Source organism: Wyeomyia smithii, chromosome 3, assembly GCF_029784165.1.
Source record: "Wyeomyia smithii strain HCP4-BCI-WySm-NY-G18 chromosome 3, ASM2978416v1, whole genome shotgun sequence".
NCBI lineage: Eukaryota > Metazoa > Arthropoda > Insecta > Diptera > Culicidae > Wyeomyia > Wyeomyia smithii.
Window position 1 is genome coordinate 239,689,239 of NC_073696.1, and position 6,567 is coordinate 239,695,805.

Genomic DNA, 6,567 nt, shown 5'->3' on the forward strand with positions numbered 1-6,567 from the left:
ATTTAAATTTAAAAACAAAAAAAAAAAATTTACAACATGCAAAATCAATAAAGAAACAACAAATATTATTAATAAATTGAAACTTTTTTAAAATATAATTTATACTTAATCTACTAATTGTTACTCCGGAGTAATTAAATATGTACAAGTTTAATTTCGACCCAACCTACGTGAAATATTTCACATGGCTTGTCGGAGTGGTGATCTACTACATTCTTATCGCTAATCATCGATTGTTATCGGTATGCGTGAGAAAATAACGAAAGATCGAACGAACTGTCAATCGCCTGCCATAAGTTGAAAAATATCTGTAGCTGAAGCACATGGAGTTCCGATGTGTTTCTATATTGGAAGTAACTTGAGTGTGCGCACAGTGAATTTTTTTATCTATCCTGTTTATTCTTTGTTCAAGATGTTTGGCCAAGGGATCAATGGTGATGTTTCAAAAATTCGCTTAGTTCTCATTCATTCCTTCCAATATAGTAGCCCATCATTCGGTGGTACGAGATCCTGATATGTGATTACCAGGTAAGTATGGCTATTGTTTCTCTATTTCGTTTTCTTTCCCATATTCTGTTGTATGGATTGTTGAATTTGTGATTCCTTTTACTGTGTACAATTGGTTGTGACCTTGATCTTGCTCGTTCGTTCTTTTTTTCCATCCTCTCTTCGGTTACGCTCTCAATCTGCGCAATGCGCTCTCTCCCTGCCAGCATTTCAGATTCAAATTGTTTATAATCTTGCATGCAAGTCAGGAAAATGCATTTTGTGCAGCAGAGGAACTTATGTGTATTCTCGTTGCATTCTTTTCAACACATTAATTTTATGGTACCATGGATTAAAATATAACATTCAACATTCATATTATTCTAACAAACTCTTTCTATTCTTCTATCTCTTTTACTTCTATTCTATTTTGCATAATTTTTAGGTGCCTTGATGGTAACCTTCAAAATGGTTGGAAAGGGGCAATTTTAGATGCTGCAACTGATAAGCCTGCTCATTTCCTTCCACTTTCGTATTAAATCGGCTGTATCTGTTAATGATATTATGATATTTATTCCATTTCATTTAGTTATTTTAGGTTATGCCTTCAAGTCGGCGGCTGAGAAAACGCCTAAGAATTTACCCTTCAAATCTGAAACTTCATATGAGCTACTGCCTTTCTTCCCGATGATGATGCAGGGCGCATACTGGGGTCCGAGTTTGGCGTTAAAGTTATCACCTGAGGAAGACTGGCGAAAGGATCGCTTATAAACTCGTTGTCCCACATCGAATGTCGGTGAGTATCGCTTATGCCGAAGGTCATAGCGCCTTTTTGTGTCCTCGTGGGATTTTTGTAAATGGTTTTCTACCAAATCGAAAATTTTGTGGTTAATTCCCCTCAGTCTTTTCATCCTATCGTCTTCGCTAATTTCCTCATCTCTTTCCAATCTATGCTGCGAGCCTTTGGTAATAATTTCGTGTCCATACACCACACAGTGCGGACTAAATTTTGTTGAAGAATGGATCGTATTATTTAGAATATGTTCCATTTCTGAAATTTTTGTATCCCAAAGCTTCTGATCTAACTTAACATAGCTTCTGATCATGGCATTTATTGTGCGGTTAAGGCGTTCAGCTGGGTTTGCTTGGCTCCTGTGCCTAGCATTGGCCCAGTGCTGTATTTCATATTTTTTCAAAAGATTCTGAAACTCTCGCGACATGAAAGTTGTTGCATTGTCGCTGATGATGATTTGCGGTGTGGACAGTTTGCGAAACCATTGTTCTTCCAAGATTTTGCATAGATTTCCTGCAGAAATCTTCTTCACGGGAGCAAGCAGGCAGTACTTAGAGAAAATGTCCATGACAACTAACAAGTGCGCGTTGCCATGCTTGCTGCGCGGAAGAGATTGAATGTAATCCATGCAAATTATCTGGAAAGGTTTGGTAGTTATACGCTGTCCACCCATCGGCGGTGCTGTTGAGACTGTGGGATGTTTGTTTTCCTTACAGGACTCACATTGGGAAATATATTTCTTGATGTCTGCGGCCATTCGTGGCCAATAGTACATCCTTTTTATTTTTTCCACACACTTTTCGTATCCAATATGAAGGTTCCCATTATGCTCGTTTTTGAGTATTCCGACTCTCAGCGAAGCGGGGACACACTGTTTCCATTCAAAATGGTAATCCATTGTGTCCGCTTTTGAGGCGACGAATTTGAACAATTTGTTATTAACAATTTTAAAATCGACATATTTTTCGGGATGGTCCTCGACCGCAGCAAACAGTTTTTTGTACCAGCCATCCTCTGGCTCTTCATCGAGGCTTTCTAGAGACCGAGATAGGGCATCAGGTACAACATTTTCTTTGCCCTTTCGATGTCTGATCTCTAGATCGTACTGTTGCAGTGTTATGCTCCAACGACTGAGTCTAGAGGACGACCTCCATTTGGCTCGCATTATGAATGTTAAAGCTGCAGAATCTGTCACTAGGTTGAACTTAGTGCCTTCTATATACCCCCTAAACTTTTCAATAGAGCGTAGGGCGGCTAGCCCTTCCTTCTCCGCTGCATGGTAATTCAGTTCCGCACCTTTAAGTTTTTCCGAGTGATAGGCAATTACCTTTTCTTCACCGTTGTGTATCTGTGTGAGAACTCCCGCAATCGCGTTATCGCTAGCATCGGTCTGTACCGTGAAAGGAAGCAAAAAATTTGGATTGGCCATAACCGGGGCTGATATGAGCCTTTCCTTAATGGCTCTAAATGCATCATCGGCTGCCGCATTCCATTCCACCCTCTTTGGCTTACCTTTCAATAAGTCAGTGAGAGGGTATGTGATTTCGCTAAAATTGGCGATAAACCGTCGGTAATAGTTCACCATACCGAGGAATCGCCGTAGTTGTCTCACCGATTTTGGAACCTGGTATCCCATGATCGCTTGCACGCGATCTGGGTTAGGTCTTAACCCTTCTCGAGACAAAATATACCCAAGATACGGCAGTTCTTGGCAGCAAAATTTAGATTTTTTAATGTTGATGCATAAGTTTGCTTCACATAAACGCTTTGCTAGTTCTTTTAGTTTTTTTATATGTTCTTCGTACGTCTGGCTAGCCACTACGATATCGTCTAAGTAGACAAATATCCCTGGCTCCAGCGCACCATGATCTAACACACGGTCCATTAATTTACTCAGTGTAGCGGGACTGTTCACTAGTCCGAATGGAAGCCTAGTAAAATGGAACAACCCTCTACCTGGTATAGAAAAGGCAGTGTATTTCCTCGAATTAACATTCAGAGGTATCTGCAAAAATGCCTGTGAAAGGTCAATAGTCGATAAGTAACGAACTGGCCCTAAGTGACTCAGTATTCGGTTTTGATGTGGTAACGGGTAGGCATCTCGTTTCGTTCTCTCATTCAGTTTTCTGGCATCTAAGCACAGTCTCACTTCTGGAGAATCTCTTTTGGTGACTGGTACTACCGGAAGAGACCAGTCTGAGTCTGATGGCTCTATTACGCCATCCCGTAGCATATTATCCACTGCTGTGTGTATTTTGCGTTGAATCTCAGGACTCCACGGGTAAGGATTCTTTCTCACGGGATCCGCCTCCTTGTCTTCCTCTTTGATTTCTATCACGTGCTCCATCAAGTGTGTCATTGATAGTTTTCCCGGTTCTGCCATCAGAAACAACTTTTTTACTTCCTCTAATTCTTTGCCCTGAGCTTCTGTTAGCGTTTCCGCTATCTCTTCTGAACTCTCGTGAATTTCCTCATCTAAAACATCCATTGCTAGGTCATTAATTGTGGGGCGAATACCAAATTTTTGCCAGAAATCATACCCTAACACACACCTTCGGTTAAGCTTTGGAGCGATCAAAACTGGCAGAATTTTAGTGATGCCGTTGAACGTAATTGGGATTTCCGTACAACCCACCACTTCTAAATTTTCTCCGGCGGCAGTCTTAAGATTAACTGAAGCTGGCTCTAATTTTAAATTTAAGGCATTAATTATTTTTTTCGCTCCGATGCCCAAAACCGTGCGTGCAGCTCCACTGTCCAACAAACCGATCAACTCTATCCCCATTAGTTCGATTCTCGTGAATGGCCTGGCGTCACCACTAAGCGTGACGAGCAACGAAGCGATCTCGTCTCGTTTAGGAATTTGCTCAGTTACTCTCGAGTATCCTAACTGTCGAAGAATAGTTGATGGTTCCTCTTGCACAACTGATTGAGGTCTTTCAGAGCTGTTGTTCTGACTGCTGTGCCTCAGTAAGCAGTCTGTTTCAGGTTTTTTGATTCACAATAGGGGCAATTTGTGGTTTCGAAACCGGGAAATCCACATTTCTCGCAAAACATGTGTCTTTTCTGACGACATTCTTGCCAGGAGTGTTTCTCCTCATGACAGTTAAAACATGTTCCCGGTTTAATTGGTATGTACGCATTCACTATCCTCTGTAGTGCATTTGTTCCACTGGGACCTGCCCTACCATCTCCTGCATTTGTTCTCGGTTTCACATTATATTCTTGTTTCTGATTTTGCTGCATGTAAGGAATTTGCTGTTTTGAATTTTGAATTGTATTACTCTGCTTGCTAGAGAATTTGTAATTATTTTCAAAATTTTTCTTATGAGTGAAATTGTACCCCTGATTGCTATTTCGCCGCTCCCCAAAATTTCTGCCGTTATTATTATAAGGTCGTATCTGTTGTTCATTAATTTCTTCTACGTGAGCTCTCTGCATGTCCCTATTATAATCTCTTCTTCGATAAAGTTGCCAATTAATCGCATCAAACCGTTTACCGAATTCTCTCATTTTAGGAATAGACGTAATGTTAGCTGCGAGCATTGCCGTTTTGCAATCGTCCCTTGTGTTCCTGAACAACGCATTAAACTTGCGAGTTTCGTCCCAAGGCTGAGACATGCTCCTGAAAATTCTCACCATATCAAGATAAAAATCTTGGAATTTTTCTCTTGGACCCTGCTTTCTTGCATTCGCTAGACTCTCGTACTGATAGTCAATGTCCACCGGTAAAAATTCATTTTTTAATTCGCATACTAAGTTTTCCCATGATATCAACTCGTTATTCCCATTAATTTCCATATACCAACTTCTCGCTTTTCGCGTAAACAGGTGGTGTGCGGATAAGAAAAGCTCCTCGTTCGAAAACCCTTCAGACCTGGCATTGAATTCTACCTCTTTCAAAAATTCGTTAAGCCTCCTACCGTTGTCTAAACCATCATATTTCACGGACCATTTGTAAATCGGAAATCGGCTGGTATTTGTTCGTGTTTCACCTACTCGTCCCTTATCGGTTTTCCCCTGATTTCCTAAACCCGTTTCAACTGATTTGTTACCCATACTTTCCATAGAACTACACCTTCTTTTTATCCAATCTACAAAATTTTCCGACTGATTGTCACTTACATGTTCAGGTTTTTCCTCTACATGCGTGCTGTTCGCGCCTTTTCCTTTGTCTCTCTCTGAACGATTTTCACTCTTCTCTTTTCGCGTTTCTAACGCTTCAATCCGACTAAGCAATCGTTCTACCATCATCTTTAAATAATCGTTTTCCGAAGTCAACTGAGCTACCCTATTTCTATCACACTCAACGTTTTCACCCCCTACTGCTCCTTCTTCCTGCTCAATGTTATCTTGTTGTTCTACTACTCTAGACACTATCCCATCATTTTTCCTACTCGAATTTCCCTGCTGTCGTTCATTCATCACTGGTTGATCGGTTAAACTTTCCTCTCCTTCTCCGCCTGAATCAGATTCAATCTCTTCTTCTGAATTAATTTCTTCTCTCAGTGCACGCAAACTTTCATTTGCAATTGCAGTTTCAGCTTGTCTCACTTCCTGTAATGGAGAGGTGATTGAAAAGTATACATTTAGCATTTTCATACATTCTCCCGCTATCAAAGCGAGATGATTTAAGTCTCTTTCTTCTTTAGCATGAGCTTGTAAACGCTCCATACGAAAGAAAATGTGAATTAATCTCGTTTTCAAAATTTGGTTAGGTAATTCTTTACGGCTTCTGTTTTCCAATTGAGTTTTTATCATTTCTAACTTTTCTTCGCAACATTTTAATTCTCCTCTCAAGGATGTCCAACATTTTCTTAAACTCATATTCGGTTTTTCTTTTTCAGATTTTAAAAATCCACGCAACTTTCGTTCCTGCTTGCTGCGCGATTCGTTCATCATTTCCGCACCGCGGATCTGTAGTTCATGATCCAGTTCATCGTTGGTTAAATGGGCCACATTCATCGTGTAATATTTCGTGAGAAGGTGTTGCTGTTCCATTGCAAAATTTGTAACAAACACACTCAAGCCACTGAATGTTAATTAAGGAAAATAAAGATAGGTTTTTTTTTTGCGTTATTTTTTCCCCACCGGAATCAAATCCTACTAAAAAATTCAAAAACCAAGATGATATTTATATCTAGTTTGCTGTTCTTTTAAGCGATCGTATACCTTTACAAACTTTTGGACGTCAGAACCCCTTTTTTTGAACAAAATCAAGTTCCACTCGCAGTGTAAATTTCAACAATTCTGCCACTTATTAGCGAAAATTAGATTGTGAGCGCACG

General features: G+C 40.1%; 1 long non-coding RNA gene across 1 annotated transcript; it reads left to right on the forward strand.

Moving 5' to 3' along the window:
• Positions 1-286: 286 nt before the first annotated feature.
• Positions 287-6,336, forward strand: LOC129731201 (uncharacterized). The gene is made up of 3 exons (XR_008728983.1): positions 287-528; positions 1,076-1,282; positions 6,127-6,336. It is a non-coding gene; the product is annotated as an uncharacterized LOC129731201 (long non-coding RNA).
• The last annotated feature ends 231 nt before the right edge of the window (positions 6,337-6,567 follow it).